Source organism: Pseudorasbora parva, chromosome 19 (assembly GCF_024679245.1).
Source record: "Pseudorasbora parva isolate DD20220531a chromosome 19, ASM2467924v1, whole genome shotgun sequence".
In the NCBI taxonomy this organism is placed as follows: domain Eukaryota; kingdom Metazoa; phylum Chordata; class Actinopteri; order Cypriniformes; family Gobionidae; genus Pseudorasbora; species Pseudorasbora parva.
Window position 1 is genome coordinate 30,225,253 of NC_090190.1, and position 22,114 is coordinate 30,247,366.

At 36.4% G+C, this 22,114-nt stretch overlaps 1 protein-coding gene and 1 long non-coding RNA gene across 4 annotated transcripts in view; one reads left to right on the forward strand and one right to left on the reverse strand.

Moving 5' to 3' along the window:
• znf516 (zinc finger protein 516) overlaps window positions 1-2,747 on the reverse strand; it is a 56,810-nt gene extending 54,063 nt beyond the window's left edge. For 2 of the 3 annotated variants that reach the window (XM_067424825.1, XM_067424827.1), the window contains exon 1: window positions 452-706. The gene's annotated coding sequence lies outside the window, so the exon portion shown is untranslated. Of the gene's footprint in view, window positions 1-451; window positions 707-2,388 lie in introns of those variants that run through there. The other variant, XM_067424826.1, reaches the window with a different exon arrangement.
• Window positions 532-16,234, forward strand: LOC137047263 (uncharacterized). The gene is made up of 3 exons (XR_010899191.1): window positions 532-670; window positions 4,099-4,275; window positions 16,144-16,234. It is a non-coding gene; the product is annotated as an uncharacterized lncRNA (long non-coding RNA).
• Window positions 16,235-22,114: the final 5,880 nt, after the last annotated feature.

The following is a 22,114-nucleotide window of genomic DNA, read 5'->3' on the forward strand; positions in this document are numbered from 1 at the left end:
AAATTCACCAAATAATACAACAACAGAGCCCTGCACATGCCTGTTGGGTCATTTACCACCAAATCTCCCTCAAGATGTTTGACTGTTACATGAACTTTCAGCTTCACACAAGCAGATGTTCCTTGGCACCATGACAGCCACGATAATGATAATGCACACACGTATCACCCTCCTCCCCTTTAATCTGCTCATTATCATTACAACACCAAAACCAGTTTAACGGTTTATATCGAAACTGATAAGCACAATAAATATAGTAACATTGAGCATGCAAACTTGAACATCTAGTTACATAAAAACAATCAAGATCATAGGTTTCTCTCAAGTTTAGAGGTTTGTTTGTAGGTGTTTACCTTACTAATCAAAGTCTGCTGCATAATCACATACTGATACTATAATTAGTATGCATACTAATTAGTTTAATTAAGTTTTAAAACTGTAAAAAGCTTACCATACGTGTTTATTTATTTATTAAGTGTCCGCGTGAAAGATCAGGCATGTACATTCTTTAGGAAGCACGAACATCCTCTGCTGCTTTTCAAACGCTTCATTCACATAGCCTATTCCTTATCCCCGTATAGTGGAGATCCCAATTCAACAGGACCGTTATCCAAAAATTCCCTGTAAATCGCAGTCCGTCGTCCTCCAGAGGCTTTGAGCCTTGATAATGGTAAGCTAAATGCGAACTGACAAGCATCCGACAAGCTTTCAGGGAGAGGGGAGGGAAAAAAAACTGAACAAAACAAAAAAGTAAAGCACCAAAGCCCCGCCCTAGACCGCAATAGCTCTGAAAGTAACATTGGGTTTAGATTTAAGACCATACGAAGCCATTGATTGCTATTGTGTATTGTACTCAAAAAAAATCTAATAGATCATGTTTAAAGTAATCATGTCGGGGAAAAAATCAATAGGATGATGGAAGATAGCTGTAACCTAATGTAATGCTGGGCATTGCATGGTATGTTTTTTCCATCTAAAATAATTGGTTTTCAGTGATGTATAATGTGTTGCTCTGCATCAACAAGTTTATTATTTAAACGCACAGCTGTTTACCTACTTGGGTTTTGGGATATAGTTAGGCCCATATAGCCTAATAACGATTCGAGCAGAATGAATGTAGCCTATATGCGAGTAGGCTAAGCAAGCTGGTCGTTACATCTGCTAGAAGTTATGAACAATTCATATTCAAGGCATTTAGTCACCTAAAAATAAAATATACACGAAACTTCGGCTTGCCAAATCAAAAACATGACATTTCTGAATGATGACAGATTTAAAGTTGGGGACCGGTTAGGTTAATGCCGTTATACGTTCTTAAATGTCTTAAAACACTTGTAAACTGTAGCCTAGTTTACACCGGTATACATCGCTTACATAGGCTACAGCAGCCAGCAGAGCGATTCCAAGAGTCGGAATAAAAGAATTCCGACTTTATTATGAACCGGTTCGTTACAACGAAACAAAAACAGATAGCGTGGATAGTATGCACACTGGGATGCAGGGAATGACTCCTACGAGTCTGTGTATTGAATCAAAACATGCAGAGCGATCGCCTACAATTCCTAAACGAATGGCTCTTATGAGTCGGTTCAGTTTAGTGAATCAAAAGCACTTTAATCCGACTCATTAAAACCACAGATAGCTACTTTCTGTTGCGATTATACTATTTAAAATATAAATAAATAAACGAATCAAATATTTTATTTGTTTGTCCTATAAAGGCCAACTAGGCTTCCGGATTGTATTTATCACTTCTAAAAACTATGTGATAACCGACACTCGATCGTTGCCAGAAATGAATGAATGAATTTTATTCATTTCTGATTTGTTGTGCTATGTAGAAATCTGAAATGATCTCTTCGATCTCACCAGCAACAGACTGCTGAGTGCAGCAAATAGCCTACAATAACAATGTCATACTTCGAAAAATGTCTTCCTCAAAAGTAAAAAAAAAAAAAGAAAAAAAAAAAAAAAAGACTCGTGGAATTATGGAATTCCTATCGGAATGGTCTTATTTGCATACAGATGGTTAAAAGCTCTTGGAGTAACTTCCTAAAAATAGCCCATGGACGAACAGAATGGCTATGGCAGAGGTTATCCTATGTGAGTGCGACACGATAGGCTTTATTGCTATTTACATTAAAGAAAGTAATCATTCAGTGTGTGATTTATCATTTAAAGCGAATTGCCCATTGATCTATAGGCTACTCTTAATCTAGCCTCAGTTACACCAGCAGCGCTGAAACAATGCCGATTCGCATCACGACAGCAAGTCCCAGCGAAATCTCTCCGTCCAATCTCCCTTCAAAGTAGCGAACTATTATTAACACATTAAGCGATACTGCTGTTTATGATTGATTCTTTCTCAGAATTCGATTGGAAACTTACCTCGGTATATAAATGACGTAATGAAGTTGTGGGGCAACGGCACAAACGCAAGGTGACACTCCGAGATGAGGATGATGATGATGATGATGACAAACTGAGTGGCATCCGCAGTTTCCAAACGACTCCAGCGTTGAAATCGTAAATCAAAGCGATCAGATCCGCGTAGGTTTGCAGTTCGAGGAAATTAACAATGTGATGACATCGACCGACGTTGATTCAGATCGAGACGGATCGACAGCGAAGTGCCCCGTGTGTTTGGTGCGACACCTGGAGCGGCTATGGTTCCGTACCTCCCTCTTTCATTGACTATTGTTTGTTCAGCATAAAGTTAGGTGATGCAGAAGTCTGGCGTTCAGAAGACTTGAAATGGTAATGGTAGGCTACTATGTATACTGGCAAACAAAATGATTGTGTAGCTATGATTACTGTTACTTATGATTATAACAAAATGATTTGGGAAAAGATAAATCACACAGTGGCTAGCCTATATGGGTCAAGTAGCCTACGTGACGCTCAGGTTTTTTCTTTTTTTCTTTCTTTTTTTCTTCTTTTCTGGATCTATATTAGGTTATTCAACGAGATAATTTAATATATAAACAAACAAATAAACAAACAAACAATAAATAACATGTTAAAATAATTAATGTTTTATAAATTAAATATGTATTTTAAGTCAAAATAGGATGCTGGAGAAAGTAACAAAAGACACAAAAAACAAAAACTAATTTAGTCTTAAAACATTTTTTTATCATGTTAGGCCTATGTATTATAATACATAAGTATTAATAAATAAGTGTGGCAACCAACATGCAGGAAGCCATTTTGATCCCTTTAGACCAGTGTGTCAAGATCATTTTTTAAACTTCTGAATTCAAATGTTTTTTGATAAAGTAAAAATGCAGAATGTTTCCTGTGATGGGTAGGTTTAGGGGCGGGGGCAGTGGAAAGAAAATACGTTTTGTACGGTATAAAAACCATTACGCCTATGGAAAGTCCCCACATTTCACAAAAACAAACGTGTGTGTGTGTTTTTGTGGACACAGATGTGTAACACAACATAGGTATTACAACTTAAACATGGTTTATCAGGATGTGTGTTCAATGTGCAAAGAAAATGATTTAGTTACTTGACATTTTTGAGTATTTTTGTGGTTGTTGTTGTTGTTGTTGTTGTTGTTGTTGCAGAAAATGATTCCATAACTTGTGTTTGTCATCTCAGACATATTTATGTGTCAGTAACTGTAAAAAAGAAAAAAAAAAGTCTCCAATTGAAAAATTTCTAGTGACTGAATACATCTAAAATTTTCAGTTGGCCGAATTGAAATACTGTTAATAGATGCAATTTAATTCACAGAAATTCAATTCGGCCGATTAAAAAAACGTAGATGTGTGCAGTCACTAGAACATTTTCATTTGGAGACCTGAATGTTTTTTACAGTGTTGCATATCATTTATCTGAAAATGTAAAAGTGCCTATTTTATTTAAGAGTTGCTTGTAATTTTTATTGTAACCTTTATTTATGTTTTTACTGAGTTACTATCCCTTTACTTGAATAAAAAAATTATTTTGTTCTTTTCATAGAGCCGCTGCTTTAAATTCTTTTTTAGTCACCACACTTGCCCTCTGAAAAAAAAACAATGCAAATTAAAGTTAGTAGTCCAACTTAATCACTATTGTATAATTTCAGCTCTTCCTTACGTAACTTTCAGGCCTGCCACGCAGAAGTGGATAATGCAGTAGCTGTTTGGCTGGAGCTGTTGCAGGACACCTATGTGAAGAGTGGTCATTAGTGGCTCTCACCAGAGGCTGTGACAGCTGTCGCTTGTGGCTGCCGCTGGGCCCCAGTGCCTCCCCCTCGCCCGCTCCACAATGCTCCAGTATGAACAGTAGGTCTGAAAAGACATGCAACCTGACTCCCTCATCTCCATTTACCCATCTCATATTTAATCCCAGACTCACCCTGTCATTAACCACCAGCCACACTACCTCAGGCCCACAGCTTTGATCATTAATCAACGCATTCGCGCAATTATCGAACGGCACAGCTGCCCGCCTAACAATACGTGTTTTGCAAACTTTTTCTCTCACTTACATTTCCTATCATATTTTGTATTTGAATGCATCATTTATTCTGTCTAATCATCTTGTGTAATTAGTGGGGTACAATTAGGCCTGGTCGGTAGTATCAGGACTGGCACCCTTTTAAGGGCTTGTTTTTGAGATGGAAGTCCATGAGCTAGAGTCGATGGATTTTTTTTTTTTTGGTTGTGGGGGAAGGGCAATTCTGAACTCTTTCACCCGACAATTCCTCTCAGGCACACACAAAACCTCACACACAGGAGTCTGGACACAAGGGGGTGATAATAAGATGAGTATAAATTATCACATGTGAAATGCAAATGAAATATTGTAACAGGAGCATGAAAAGGGGGGTTACAACTGAGCCTGAATACATGTGTCAATTTAAACGTTTGTTTCCAGCCGGACAATATATGTTCTAAGATTGATTTGCTAATGTTAATATTAAGTTAAGAGAGAATTATGTTGACTTTCAAAACATCTATTTTTTTTCCTTGGTTATGCAAATATTAAAGGGATAGTTCACCCAAAAATGAAAATTGTCATCATTTACTCACCCTCAAGTTGTTTCAAACCTGTATTTCTTCTGCTGAACACAAAAGAAGATATTTTGAAGAATGTCGGTAACCAAACAATGGTCCCCATTGACTTTAATAGTATTTTGGACTTCCATCAACTGTTTAGTTCCCCATATTCTTCGAAATATCTTTTGTGTTTGTGTTATGCAGAACAAAGAAATCTGTACAAGTTTGGAACAACTAAACGGTAAGTAAAAGATGACACGATTTTCATTTTTGGGTGAACCATCCGGAACATTCCATATTATAATCCCCGTATTCTTCAAAATATCTTCTTTTGTGTTTGTGTTATGCAGAACAACGAAATTTGTACAAGTTTGGAACAACTTAACGGTGGGTAAAAGATGACACAATTTTCCTTTTTGGGTGAACTATCCGGAACATTCCATATTATAATTCCATATTCCATATTATAATCCCCATATTCTTCAAAATATCATCTTTTGTGTTTGTGTTATGCAAAACAAAGAAATTTGTACAAGTTTGGAACAACTTAACGGTGAATAAAAGATGACACAATTTTCATTTTTGGGTGAACTATCTGGAACATTCCATATTATAATTTTGCAAACATGGGAACGTTACTTTTCAATGTTCTTTGAACATTCTGAAACAAGTAGATGAAGGTCCAACTAGCATTTCAGAAGAAAAAACAACATTCCATTTACCAAGTAATGTTTACAATTTTGTGAGCATAATGAAATACCAGATACTGTTGAACAATTGTTCTATTGACGTGACTGACGTTGTTTCAAAGCTTTAAAATCATTTACATTTAGTCTGCAACCTATTCAGTTGCATCCCCGGGTGTATTTGCATTGCAGACACACTTTGCCCTCACAAAGAACACTTGTTTCTTCTCCTTCTTTTTCTTGAGGTGTTTGCATTCTGCTCCAGAAAGTGTTTGCATTGTGCTCTGCACTACAGATCCTTATGATCTGAAAGCAGCAACCTGTTGTTTTCCACAGCAGCGTGGAGCAGAACAACTTTGACTCTGAGAGGTAGTTTAAAGAGAGAGAAGTGGGGGAGGATGCATGTGAATATTCTTCCAGCAGGTCAGAGTTCACGGGCTCCATCAAGAAGTGTAGAATGCTTTTCCTGTTCACCTCCAACTGTGCGCTCTATAGAGACAACCGAATTAGACTCATTTATAACTTGGTGCACTTGAGGTCCGGCCGTTTCATCTGAAATCGATTCGTTTTTTTAACCGATGCGATCTCTCGGCACTGTGGTAAAACAGGAAGAATCAACTTTCTTTTAAATCTGGGACATATAGTAGCCTATCAGTGACATCGGTTAGTCTACTCAGAAGCGGAATACGATGAAACGTTTTGTATAGAATGTCGCAGGAAAAGGAAGTCTAAAAATAGGTCAAACCAGCACATGTGTTTTGGTTTCTCATTGGTTAAAACATTTCAAACCATGTTATATACTTAACCCCTCTCCTTTAATCCCTTGTTTTCTGATGTGCAGTGTCGGGCCTGTTGCTTTGACAACAGCAGAATGTGGTGAATATTTCATGACGGGGGGAGGGGAGGGGTGGCCCGCCAAACTTTGACCTGGGGACTAATCTATTCAGACAAAAAGAGGCAGACAGGAGTTGGGTCCTGAGACAATTAAGGTGCACTGTGGTCAACTCTTTGTGAGTTCTCTCATTTAAGTGTTATGTTTACAAATCACTCCTGCTGTTTTTTCAGCTTTAAAACATTGTTCAGTTTTCTGTAGACTTCTGCATTCTTATAAGTCAGTCTCTTTTGTCTTCGACTTGTGATTCACTTTCTTTGGCGCTAACACCAGACAGTGTTAATGAAATGGGAATAGTCATGAAGTGACTTTAAAAAATTGTCCTTTTTAACACTGTGAAGCTGCTTTGAAACAATCGTCATTGTAAAAGTGCTATATAAATAAAATTGATTGATTTGATTGATGTGCTACACTGTAAACAAAAACAAATGTGTTGGTTTAACTTAAAAAAGTAAGTAACCTGGTTGCCTTAAAATTATGAGTTTATTGAAATTAAAAATTTGAGTTGATACAATGAACACTGTTTTTTTTTGTTTTTGTTTTCACCTTTATTTAACCAGGAAAGTACTCGTTGAGATTAAAAATCTCTTTTTCCAGAGTGTCCTGGCCAAGATAGGCAGCAGTACAACCATACAACGCATAATACACAATAACATACGACAAATAAAATAGCAGATACAACAACCACAAATCCTTAACAAATCATGCCGAACAACCAGATGTGGCTGCTTCCAAGTCGGTTAATTTCCTCCTAAAAGTAACCAATAAGAGAAGCTTATTAAGTTTCAAATGTTTCTGTAACTTGTTTCATGCAAAGGGGGCAGCAAAGTTAAATGCCTTTTTCCCCAGCTCAGAACTAAAATTTGGTACAGACAGAAGAACAAGATCCTGGGACCGAAGATTTTAAGTCCCAATAACTTTTACATTGATGTAGGACAGAAGGTAGGATGGAAGAAGACCTAAAATAGCCTTATATATATAAAAACATACCAAATATACTGTAAAAATAAAATAAAAACATTTAATGTCATTGTGTTCTAGAAATTGTTGGGGGTTTTGTTTAAAACATTATACATTATAAATTACACAAACAGATTTGTACATTTTTGTACCGTAAAAAAAAAGAAGAAGCAAATACAGCAAAAGGTCTGGCAGCTTATATTTTTACGGACATTTTTTTTAACAAGTTAAAGCTGTTGTTCAAAATTCAAAATACACGTAAAACACCTGTAAATATTCTGTCAAAATAATATACGTTGCTTTAGATCATAAAAACTTTCTAAACACCTTTGAGATTTTTGTTAATAGCCTTTAACTTATGGTGTTTGATTGTATATAGCACTAAAATAATTTCAATATTATTTTCAATATTCCATATTCAAACTAATCATTTGTTTTTGAGACAGATCAACTTTACCCATCAAAGAGAAAATATAAATATAAATAAATAAATATAAAAAATATATATATAAAATATAAATATTGCCATATGTTTCTTTACCTCAGTGAAATTTCAGTAATGCATTTCGTCATTGGAAAGTTTATACTGGTCTCAATCATATTGAAATTATTAATGTGATTATTATACATTTGGAAGTATTTTTAGTGGCCTAATACAATTTTGTTTATACTGTATGAATAACACAAATAAAGTTTTTGTTTCATGTGTTTAGAAAATGACCGTATATTCTACAGAAATAAGGAACTCTAGCATTGACTAATAAAATATAAAAAACTATAAAGAATATTAAAATATGAATATTAAAGAATGGATAATAATCCCAGATATTTTTTTTTTGAAAATATATAACAATTATTTATTTATATTTTTTTAAAGTCAAGGGTTGCCAAATGCCTTTTTTTAATATATAATGAAAAATATATGTGGAAAATATTACATTGTTAAATAATAATAGGTGCCACAGAAGGTTATAAGAATATACTTTTTATCTAAAGAGATTTTCTATGCACTAATAGCAGGGAAGGTCCCCCTGGAGCACCTTATGGTTAAGGGCCTTGCTTAAGGGCATTGAACGAGAAGACGATCTCTTGAACTCCCCAGGGCCCCCGCAAGCTTGCAATTGAACCTGGAGCCTTTGTGTTCATAGCATGGATCCTTGACTCCATCATGCTAGTTAAAAATTCTAGGCTTGTTCAAAGACTGATACTCCCAAACAGAACTTGGAGGTGCTGCAGAAACTCTTCTGTCGTCCATTACTGCGCAAATCGCATTTATTTCGTCTCTCATCATCCATCAAAGTATAGGGGCTTTCATCTGGCAGTGTCTCTTTATACCTGTAATTAGTTTTGGTACAGGAGATCGACTCTATTAAAACAGCATAAAAAGAATAAAGAGGTTTGTGTTTCCTTGTTGTGGATGCTCAGGAGCTCTGCCTAATAATGGCTGATAGATTCGTTCTGTCAGGCTGTAGAGAAAGTGCTAGTCTGGCATGTTTATGACATTACCTCAGAGTAGGACCAGGGCTGGAGTCAGCTGCTCATGGTCCAAAGGGGTTTGTTATGTGTCCTGAAGTCACATAGAATGGCTTTGTTGCTCGGACTACACAACAGCTATTATCAAGCTTGCAAAAATATGTTCTAAGAAACATTTAATTTTGGAATTTTGAAAAATATAAAGTCTTTTTTTTTTTTTTTTTAAGGAAGGTTAAGGAAACATTCAATTTTATAATTTTCCAAATATTGAGAGGATATTATTTTTGAATGTTGCCTGAATGATCCGAAACAAGTAGTAACATTTTTAAAGTGCACCTATTTTTTATTTATTTAAAGGAACACTCCTTTTTTTGAAAATAGGCTTTTCCAAGTTCCTTAGAGTTAAAGAGTTGAGTTTTACCATTTTTGAATCCATTCAGCCGATCTCTGTATCTGGTGGTAGCACTTTTAGCATAGCTTAGCGTACATCATTGAATCGGATCAGACCATGAGCATCAGACTCAAAAAAATGACCAAAGACTTTCAATATTTTTCAAATTAAAACTTGACTCTTCTGTAGTTACATCATGTACTGAGACCAACGAAAAATGAAAAGCTGCTAATTTTTTTAGACCAATATATCTAGGAACTATTTTCTGCGTTATATCACTGTGCCGCTTCACTCATGCTACGGCAGGAAAGATCCCTGATTATTGAGACACCCCTCGCTGCAGCCTGTAGCACGATGACATAGCTGGATCAGATCCAATACGTACTGGATGGTGGATCGTTATGGCGACGTCATTCACACCGATCTCTGGGTTAACTTATAATGCGTATGCGCTAGTCTTAATGTATGATCATTATTGTATATAGATGATGTTCTAAACCGTGTAGTTGTAGTACTGATAAATACTATTAAGTAATTATTGATGAATAAATCATCTTTTCATAAGTTTCGCTGTACATGCATACAAAACAGTTAAAATTTGAATATATTCTGATCATACTTGCTGTTGAGTGGAAGGAAAAATGAGTGAAGTAATTGTCTCTGTAATTTTAATCCTCAAGGTACAATGCAACACGGTCTGTAAAGAACTTTAAAATACCAGTAGTCTATAGCCTAGAAATCTAGATGCACCCTAGCGGCAGCAAATTTAATCTGCCTGCGAGTGTCGTCTAGCAACTCTCAATACCCTTCTGAGCTGTATTCCCCTAAATCTTGCCGGGCCAATCACATCGTGTATAGAGTCGGTGGGCGGGGCCATAATGACGACGGCTGAGTTGCGTTTGCGTGCTTCTAGTAAACACAGAAACTGTCGACTGGCGGTCTTTCGTATCAGCTCTGACCGCGACTCTGGAAGACTTGGAGTTAAGCTTTTCTCTGAGAAAAGAACAAAGAACGGCACTGAAGTCATTCTTAAAAAGGGAAGATGTGTTCTGAGTTTTACCGACCGGATACAGTGAATGTTTAATCTATCAGCGAGCTCTGTTTCACCTTCGTTGCTCTGGTTGGTGTAGCGCTGTCCTATCGCGTGCAGAGGGAGTTTGAAAGACAACCGTTTATCCCGCCCCTCAGATTGAGCCCTGTCTATGGTGAGTTTCCAGACCAAACATCTTGAGGTGGGTCTGGCTTGTCAGGCTAAGTAGTCTACACATTCAAGGGGAAATGCAAAACGTGTGTCCTGATGGCATGGGCATGTTATTAATCATTATTTTTGCGCGAGCGGTTTGATTATTTATCTATCCAGCAAAACTCTCCTATGCATTCAATGATGTCCCCAAAACTCTACTGCGCATGCGTAATGACGTCATCGAATTGTGAATGAAACCACCGCGCATGCGCGTCCAGTACGTGTTGTATCTGATCTTCTTGTGATTATTATGCAGGAATGAGAGAATAGTTCCTATCTATATCGGCCTTAAAATCAGAACATTTTCCCTTGGTCTTAGAACACAATGTAACTACAGAGGAGTCAAGTTTTAATTTGGAAAAATATTATCTTTGAAAAAATAAAGTCTTTGGTCATGTTTGAGCACGATGCTAATGGTCTAATACGATTCAATTATGTATGCTAAGCTATGCTAAGAGTGCGACCGCCAGATACAGAGATTGGCTGAATGGATCCAAAAACTGTTTAACTCTAAGGGACTTGGATTTCTAAAAAAGTGGAGTGTTCCTTTAAGCTGCTGGCCGTAACATTTTTGTGTTTAAGATTTACCAAAATTATATAATGAGAAAGTACAACATGAATCAATTTTTAAACCGTGTTTTTGTCTGACCCTGAATCATTATGGTACACTTATAATAAGTTTTTATATTGGGACTATTTCAGACCGGTCTGGTAGGAACCGCTGCGGAGGAGCACAGTACCTGCGTGACTAGCCATAGACATAAACACAGAGAGAAGTAGCTCCGGCTGCAATGTTCTTCCACAAGGCTCTTCTCTTTAATAACCGCTCGAGCGCAAAAAATTACGGACTGCAGCTTTAAATATTCCCATTCATGCAGTGTGTAATATAGATGTTTGTGAATGCAAATGTTCTGCAAAGTTGTTGTCGAATGTGCACAATAAATAAAGTTATTGTCTCCCAAAAGAAAGAATCGACTATGAATACCTTAACGAGTCGTTTTTTGTTTAAATCTTATTTGTACTTCAATGATATTTGCAAAATGGCCACCTATGTATGTTGTACGTTGTCGACATACACTACTCAGCATTAACAAGTGTGTGAGAAATGTCATGCTCAAGTTGTCCTTGCCTTGGAGGTTTGGGTTGAATAACTAGCTCTTAAAAATGTTCATCATCGGACTAGCGCTTGGATTGATATGGTAAAATCGATACTATCTATCATTACTATCTTTACAGTGTGTACAATAGCTGAAGTGCGGAAGACCAATCAGAACAGACATCTGGCCAATCAGAGCAGAGTAAGCTCGCGGAAAGGAGGGATTTAGAGAGACTGATTCCTCCTTTGAGTCGTTTGAGAATCATTTAACAATGTGATGTCCAATGCATATCATGAGAAAATGTAAGTGTTTTTTGACCTTTGATGCATTTAGGAGATCTCCAAAGAGCTGGTATACAACAAGCGTATTCACGGGTTAGTGACATCACTAACCCTAAACTTTACATAACCCTGCCCCTGGGAACACGGAACAAAGGGATGTAGCCATGTTAAGAAGAGGAAGAGTTGTTGTAGTACAGCACATTTGGGAGTCTGCTCAAGCTGTCACATCCGTCACATTTATTGCAATACAGTACATAACACAAATGCAATAGCATGTCATAAAATCAAGATGACAACATAAGTTATAACTATATGTTCAGTCTTCATGCAGCATATATTCTCTGGCTCCGAAGACATAATAGAACAGTTCCCACACGCGCGATGTATAGATTACCTTGACAGAATATTGTAATCAATGACTTGAAGATACTTGACTCCGTATCAGCTACATAAATTAATCAACTGACGATTCACAAACATCCTGTTGTATTCTATGTTGTCACTGCTTGTTGAGTATCTCCATCATTGTCTGACTTTGATCATAAAAGGTTGAACAGTTTCAGACCTTTTTCAGTTCTCCACCCTCTTCTAGAAAAAGGGCTGGGAGCAGCAGCTTATTTGCATTTAAAGGGACAAACACACAAATGGGGTGTTTTTGCTCATCCTCAAAAGTGACAATTTTCAATAACCTGAATCAGAGACGACAAATAAAAACCGCATTGCAGGTGTTATTTTATTTTATTTTATTAAGAATTAAAAATAAGTATAATATAGTAAATATTAGTAGTCTAGCAAAAATAAAATATAAGTGAAATATTGCTAGAATAAATAAGTTTAATAAAAACACAATAATTATTATTATTTTTTAGTTATTGGATAATTTCTGTCTTTCTGTCTGTACGTACATACGTACAGCCAAACTTTGCAAAGCTGCTGTTTTTCTTTACCTGATCACCTGCTCCTCCTCTCTCTCTGCTTTTCTACCCTGCTGCAGCCATGGTATATTTACCTCAAATCTGTTATAAAAACATGTTAAGAAATTATACACCTCATAACGTTATGAAATTTGTGTATAATCATTCATAAAATTCTAACATAGTAGAGATTATAAAATGAAAGAAATGAAGTATTGAAACCGCCAGTAGTTGGCAGCGATTCACTGTTTAAATGAGTGAGCCACTTAAATTGTTCATTTTTCCAACTCGTTCAAAAGTCAGATTAATTTAAGAAGAAAACAAATACCGATGTGAATACTGACATTTTGTTATTGACATTTACAGACACTATTGAAAAATTAAGTAGCAAAAGACGGCTGCTTTGGTAACTTGTTATACTGATAGTTATAGCTAAATACATTGCAATGGATTAGCTATAGCTAAATATATGTGTACTTAGCTATTACACAATATCTCATACCTCATTCTCAGTACATGCTTTATTTATTTTTTGCATCGCTCTCTGACCAGCAGTTAGTCCGCTGTGCAGCACTTCATTTTTGGCGATAACGTTACCCGTGTGCTGTCCCGTTCAAACACCACTCGCGTTGTTTTGGTGAAAGTGCGACTCATTGGTTGGGCATTACCAATCGGTTCAATGGAGGGGGAGTATTTTTTGTCCGATTTATTATGACGAATTCATATTTGATTAGGAACTAAATTATTGTTTCAAAACAAATGAATTGAGGGATTTGAATAAACTATGCCCCTGAGTCACATGCAGTTGCGCTTAAGAAAACCACACATCATTGGAAGTGTCAAACATCAATTATTAACTAGAAATACTAACATAGAGTAATAATCATTTATATTTTGAATGGGAATCGAGTGGACTCGGAAATAAGTCCGAGTCCTAACATGTTCGAGTACGAGTCAATTCCAAGTCCAAATGGACACGAGTCCATGACGAGTCCGAGACACAAGTACAAATCACTGGCCAGCAGAGGGAGCCATTGCTGCATGTTTTCAACACGCGCATGGGGAGTGGGATCGCACTCACTGCTCAGCTCGTAGCTGCAGGCATTCATGTAAACGGAGCGGCCGGCAGAGCAAAGTAAGTGTTTTAAAGTTCCCGTTCTTCGCTATTCCATCTTTCAAACTTTAGTAAGTGTGTAATGTTGCTGTTGGAGTATAAATAATACCTGTAAAATTATAAAGCTCAATGCCAAGCGAGATATTTTATTTAACAGAAGTTCCCTTTCAAAGCCTACAGCGAACGGCCAGTTTGGACTACACCCCTGCACTTCCTTGCTTGAATGACATCACTAGAACCGTTGGTTGACTAACCCTCCGCCCACAAGGACACACAAAAAAGGGGGCGTGGTCTTGTTGCTCTCCCACATTCAGCGCTTGCATCTCCCCGTTTTGGTAAGAGGCGGGACCTTTCTGGGCAAAGTGCGCTAAGCTGCTGTCCAATCACAACACGGGAAGCGCTGGCCAATCAGAAATCGTTACGTGTTTCTGAAGGAGGGACTTCATAGAACAAGGAAATCATCAGGCCGTTTTTAGGACAGAGAAAACCGCGCTGTACAGATAAGTAAATTGTGTGAAAAATACTGTTTTTTTTACACGTGAAACATGAACTCATGTTATATTGCACACTGTAAACATAATCAAAGCTTCGAAAACACGCGAAGAATGGGACCTTTAACTTCTCAACATGATAGCTCTTACCTCAGCTCATTCATCACGATGAGTGTAATCGTACTCCTGCTTCGTTTGTGACACTCACTCAGCGGCTAAATCACAAAATATTGAACACACACCTTCAGTTTTTAATTGTAGTGTCTGTTCTCTAACTGAACTGATTTTATGAAGATGATTGGAAAGTGAAAGTGATTCAGTAGCGGTGGCTTTGGGAGTGGCCTCAGAGGGCAGTGAAGCATTCTGGGAATTGTTTTCTTTCATCCCCATGAGACAAAAATACATTTTCTGTCTTTTCTCAGTCTGGAAAGCACCAAATTCAAAAATAATTTCTACTACATTAATGACCCAGTCTAAATACAGATTCATCTTCCTAGCGCTGAAGTACTCCTTTAACAGTCTCTGTATTCTCTAATGTTTTCATTTTTGTTCAGTTAAAAAACTTGTTTGGAAACATTCCATTTTATCATTTTGCAAACATTAAGGGGAGGTTACTTTGGAATGTTCTGTGAACTTTCAGAAACAAGTAAAAACATCTAAAAAAAACATTCAACAAAAATTTTAGGGGGGGGGGGGGGGACACGATGGAAAAAAGCCTTTACAGTTTTTTGTGCTAACATTTTGACAACATCCTGTTAGTTGTTGTTTTTTTTTCAGATAAAAAAGGTCGACAATGTGTAAATAATGTTTTTGTTTTTAAAGACCAGATAACTGAACAAACGTTCTATTAGCTTTACTGGAAGAGCTTTTATTCATAATTTGAGACAACCTTTCCAGTCAAAGTTCTGGGAACGCTGATAATGATAGACTGGTCCAAACAACTGTACTTGTGTGTGTGGTGTCATGCAGGCCTACCTGTATGGTCACAGCCATTCTAGCCTTTGAGAAATGACAGTATCGGGTTCTTAGTTTTCATTCATAAACCACATTTCTAATGCATTCATAATATACTACATTGGCCTAATAACCAGAAAATCTGATATCTCTCAGAAATGGACGTGTGAGGAGGAGAGAGAGAGAGAGAGAGAGAGAGAGAGAGAGAGAGAGAGAGAGAGAGAGAGAGAGAGAGAGAGAGAGAGAGAGAGAGAGAGAGAGAGAGAGAGAGAGAGAGAGAGAGCAGGGGCGAGGGCAGATGGTCGGGCTGGTGTGGAGTCTTGCTTCAGTGGAAATCCCTGAGTGCTTAACCCCTCCTCCACTAGGGAGAGATGCGTCATGACAACAGTTCTCCCCCCTCCCTGCGGCAGATCCTCACTGCTATCACCAATCCGGGCCCCCAGAGGAGAAGAAACAGCTCTGTCAGTCTGCCTCCGTAATGCTCTTCACATCTGCCTTTGTGTAGGTTCAGGGAGTGAATAGATCGTCAGACAGACAGACAGAAAGATAGCTAGACAGACAGACAGAAAAATTGTATCAATAATTGAGTCATAATAAATGTATACGATATTTGACCTGAATATTGAAATAAACCTGTGCTCATCTCTTCTCTTAGAGCCACTGATGCCCTCTACTGGCTCACTGCAGTCACAACACCCACCTTATGAATACAGTCACTGCAACAGGTAAATGATATTACAGTGGTTCTCACCCATTTTGATTCCAAGGTCCCCCACGTTATACAGTAGGCTAATAATAAAATTATTACCAGAAATATCTCAAGAACTGAATTAGTGTGTGGGATATATATATATATATTTGTAAAAAAAAAAAAAAAAAAAACAAAAAAAAAAACACTCATAAATCGTAAATTCTACCTCATGAAAATTTTAAAAGCTTGACATAAATGGACAAATGTATATTAACATTTGCATGACTTCGTTTTAAAGTTTCCGAGACTGTGGGATGGTGGTTTATGCTGTAAAAAAGAGAAAATATTATTATTATTATTATTATTATTATTATTATTATTATTATTATTATTATTATTATGTCAGTTTACATCTTGATTTGTAGCTATTTTACCTTTACGTTTTAATGCACATTTGCCATATTTTAATTATTTTAATAATTTTAAGCCATCGTGGCCCCTAATAGAAATGTGCTGAGGGCCCTTAGTAGATCTGGCCCCATAGTTAAGAATCACTAAGACGATACATGTATTTTCAATTTGCAAAAAAAAAGATATAAGGATAATGGATAATAATTTCAGAAAATAAAAATGCTGAAAGAAAGAATGAATGAATGACTGTAAATACTGTAAATTGGATACTTGTGCTAAGACTGTAGAGAGTAAAAAAAAAAAAAAATCCAAGCTTCATATAATGTAAATGTACAGATTTAAAGTATGGGTCTATAACCCCGCAAACTTCACTTCACTACTACACCGAAGGAGGGCAGTGTTTGACGCTTTATAATAATGCGATCTAACACCTGTTGCCATGTGCAACAGAGCACATGGAATAATGGATTTACGAGAGCATTCATCATCTACAGGGACATAGATGCTCTAAAAACAGATCAAACATTATCTCTTCAAAGAATCCAGTGACACATCATCCACTTTTACTGGGTAGATCACGCAAGTGTTTTTACTATTTATTTGGACTTTGAGGGGGGGAAATGTGCTGGGATCACGTTCAAAGAATTTGACGTGACAGATCCTTTATAACGAAAAGTCCATTTGTGAACCCTCCAGCTCTCAAGAGCGTGTTTGAAGTCATGCAATATTATGTGATTGTGTGTGTGAAAGGAAATAGTCCCATTGACGACGACCGAGGTGCAGTCATTTAATCATTGACTGTTCTTGGGTTTTGTTGAATGTTTGGATGAGTACTTTCATGTTGTTTGAGTTTTAATGATTAGTCATGAAGCTGTAGCCTACTCTTCTATAAAAAAAAAATAAAGTCTGGTGTGTGTATCTGTATTTTCACATAATTTGTTTCTTGTTTGTAGGCCCAGATCAAAAAGAGAATACATTGAGACGCCATCAAAGCTGCTCATGTATTTTTAAGAGAAAGAAACGTCTTTGGTGAGGTGTGAATTCCCACCTTCTTAGCTAAGCATTTTTTTTATTGTGAGAACGTTATACATGGGGATTTCAAATGCTATATAAACGTACAGATGTAGCCTATAGTTTACTTCATGCTTGTGCATGTTATTTTAAAGTTAACATGTTGTTTTTTAAACCAGTGTTCCTTTCACCAGCAGCAATGATAATTTTTATTATTGTCATAGCTTTGTATTAATTAAAATGCGTAGTATTTATGGCAAAGTTATGTTAATGGTGTCCTTGAATGAAAAATTGAATTAACCTTGCCATGGATGTTCAGTACATGGACATCACATACTGTGAGTCTCAAACACTATTGCCTCCTACTTCTTATGTAAATCACGTGAATCCAAAACACAACGGGGGGAAAAAACATTCTTCTCAACATAAACCCAACAGTGACGCAAGCATTGGATCACTTATATGCACGCCCCCAACATTTGCATCTGTCCAAACATGTTCATTGTCAGGCGGAAATGGGAGCGAATCATCAAAACAAGCTGCTCGCATGGACACACGTCATGTTCCAGGCTGTGCAGGAGACTTTTCTACCCTTCCCACAGATAAAAATGTCAACAGTCATGGTTGATGTTTATTATAATCAGATACCACAACAATTGAATTCAAGATCGTTCGTTTGTTCGGCCCATTTCAAGCAAGTTTCGCTCAGCGTCTTAAACTGAAGAAAGTGGCAATTACAACTGTATTCCTGCAAGCAGTAAGTAGCGATTTATCCATTTATTGACCATTTAAACAATTTCTGATTAAATTGAACGTTTCTTAAAGAGATAACACAAGGTGCTTTCAATAACAATAGGAAACACCATACAAAACTAAATAGTGTGTCTAATGACAAAGGGTAATATTATTTTGTATTACAAAATACAATCGTAGATACTTTGCTTAGATCGTTCACTCGAACCTTTTAGCAAACGTCACCTTTTCCACCATAAGTGAAAACGACAGCCATTTGACATGGCACTTATATAAAAATATAAGTTATATATTTATATTTTTGAGAACTGAAGTATGGTGTTTCCTATGATGGTTTTGCCTATTTGTATTTCAGATTAGGCTACTTCACAGTAACTGCGTAACGTTAGCCTACATTGTGACTAATATTATATAAACATGCAATATCATTGACGGAAAAAAAAACAAGTCTAAAATGAAGGCTGAATGACACTTTAAGCAGAACATCTCAAATGGAGATTGCTAAAATGCAGCTTACTTGTTTATTGGTGTTTTCAGTTCACCGGTGTGCGAGAGAGTGCTTGCGTGCATATGGTTGCCAGATTGGACATGTTTAGGTATAACACTGGATATCATACAGGGTTTTTTTTTCACAGAAAAGCTCTGTTTGGGGGATGTAATTACGGAAATATCTCGCGCACGGATGATATGAAAACACCAATAAACAATTAAGCTGCATTTTATCAATCTCCATTTGAGATGTTCTGCTTAAAGTGTCATTCAGTCGGTCTGTGTTCTGTCAGGACGGTCAGGACTCACGAGCCGCTTCACTGAACTGAACTTCACTGAACAGCTGTGAGCTGCTGAAATAAGCCAATCAGAGCAGAGCTCAATATTAATATTCATGACTCTTCCAAATAAGGCAAAAACAGAGAATTACATCCTAGGGACAATTTATAGGGTTGTAAATGGACCTGTAAAACTGTATCTGGACAAACTTTGCCCTTAAATAAGCCACATACCCTTTATGTAGATATCAGAGAACAATTTAACATATTGTTTCACATCATTCTAGGGCACCTTTAAATCTTCTGGCAAATACTCTTTGACAATTGACACGTAAGTGAAGTATTTAGAAACCGTTTAGACATTGTCAGTGACATTTCAAGAGACCTGTTTTAAGGGCATTTCAAGAAAGAGTGTCTGTCCACAACATTCAGCCTACAATTGACTAGGCCGAACACACCACACAAAGGTCATGGCAATTATTTAGCTAACATTCACTTAGAGAGAATCTCCTAAATCAGTGATTTTCTGTCTCTCTTCTTGCTCTTTCATCTCCACGTTTAAAAGTTTTAAAGGAAATGGGCAGTTCACATGGCATGCATTAAACTGCATTATATATGCATTGTACTGTCCCCAAAGATACAGCCAAACAATATTTTTTTTGTCATCATTTGGTTAGCATTTTATTTTCATAGACACATTTTGTCCATGGAAATAAAAAAACCTGTCTCATTTTATAACTTTAGTATTATTATTATTTTATATTTTATTTTCTTGTGTGTGAGTGTACTCATATGTACGAAGTGCTGGGTAGTAACATGTGATCTGGATTATGTAAGCAGATTCCAAAAATTAAGTATTTAGTACCAAAAATTAAGTAATTAGATTATATTATTTTTTTAAATACTCATAATCAGACTACAGTTACTTTTACATCGATTACATGTTATGCAATGGCAGATTATTCATAATAGATTGATTCATTAATTTACATCATTTCATATTTACATGTAATACAGGGATTCCCCAACCTTTTTTCAGTTGAACCTCTTTGACTTAATATGTTTACTTGAAGTACCTCCTGAGATGTTAAGTTAATAAGTTAGGTTAATAATAAAACCAAGTAAATAACAATAATAATAAATAAAGCTGCAAGCAGCAATTATTGGGGCCAAGTACAACAGAAGCAAACAAGAAAGCTAGAAGCAGACTAACTGCAAAAAATAGTAAAAAAAACAAAAACATTTGGATACAATATTAAGCAAAATAGTTGAAAACCCATAAATACATTTAGTTGTAGAGCCAATTTCATGTTTTGTTTCATTAGGGTGGAGAATGTGGTCCCACTGCTTTTTTACTTGTCCTCAGAGTTATAGATATTTGCACTTTTTTTATAGACATTTGTACAAATGCAATCCAATTTCCATATTGGCCATTTTGGCTGTCAGCCATTTTGCATTTTTGTTGTAAAATGCTGTATTTCATATAGTGTATAGCTATGAAACTTGGTATGGGTCATTGGCACGGTGCCCTGAAGGAGCATGAGAAGTTTTGAGCCAGCTCCACGCTGGAAATAAGATTACATTCGACTTAGCATGCCATCCCGAATCTAACGAGACAACTTTTATGAGTTTTGGCCAAACCTTGTATCTTGTACCTCCAGACCAGGTGGCACAGTACCAAAACACAGCATGTAGCCTCATGCTCCTGATGTTATGTAACATGTTTGGTCAGAATACGATAAAGCGTTGTGGAAATACAGACTTATGCCTATTTTAGCAAGTGCTGCGTAAAATAGGTTTGCAAGTTTTTTGAAAACAATGATGAATTTTTGTTGCTATTATCTGAAGATGATCTGGTTACATTTTCGTGCAAATCAGATAACTCATCTAGGAATAGTAGGTTTTTTGACGGGAAAATTGGCACTACCGAAATTACATCATAGGGTTCAATTGAAATGTCTCAGAGGGAAAAAATATTTTGTTCCTTGCCCTTACGGTTCAAAAATTATTAGTACAAACATAAGTGCAACTTTGGACAGTTGGTGGTGCTTGAGGGATTGGGTTAGTTTTCATAATTATATACTTAAAGGGATAGTAAAATCAATGGCTCCAGTTAACTGTTTGGTTACTGACATACTTCAAAATATCTTCCCTTGTGTTCAGGTGAAGAAAGAAATTCACACATAGGTTTGAAACAACTTGAGGGTGAGTAAAGGATGACAGAATTTTCATTTTAAAGTGAACTATCCCTTTAAGAACGGATGAAGAAGAATAGAAATGCCACCGATTACAATGGGTACCTTTACGCACCATCGGTGCTTGGCCCCTAATAATAAAATAAAGTTCACAGTTCTCGGATGTCAGTTACTGGTCACATGACACACAGGTAAACAAATAAAATACTTTTCCTTTTTTTATTTATTATTATTATTTTATTAGCTTTTCATTAAACTCACAAACCCCCTGCAGTTCCATCCCCGTCTGGGAAACCATGCGTAATGTAAAATTGATTTCACTTCTTGTGGTTGATAACAAAGAATGAACTATATTTCTTTCTTTTTGTATTTTATATCAATATGGTACAAATTTATCTTATTCAAATCAATATGGTAAAAGTTAAGTGAAAAATAATCTAAAAGTAATCAAAAAGTAGTCAAATGATAGATTATATTGATTACCATAAATGTGTAATGGATTGCGTTACTACCATTTGTATGTCATTTGGATTCAGTAACTGACTATAATTTGTAAGTAATCTACCCAGCACTGTCTTTACAGAATAATGTATTAAGATGAATGGCACACATAGACAAACAATTGCAACATATTGTCATTATGGTGTACTGTTCATGAATTTACTAATTATATTCATTTTGTTACAATTTTTTTTAATCTGGAGTAGTGACAACATTTATTTAAACTAAATAAACTAAATAAATAAAAACACATTAAGTGACAGATTTTTGAGGATGAACAATCAAACACAGACTTCA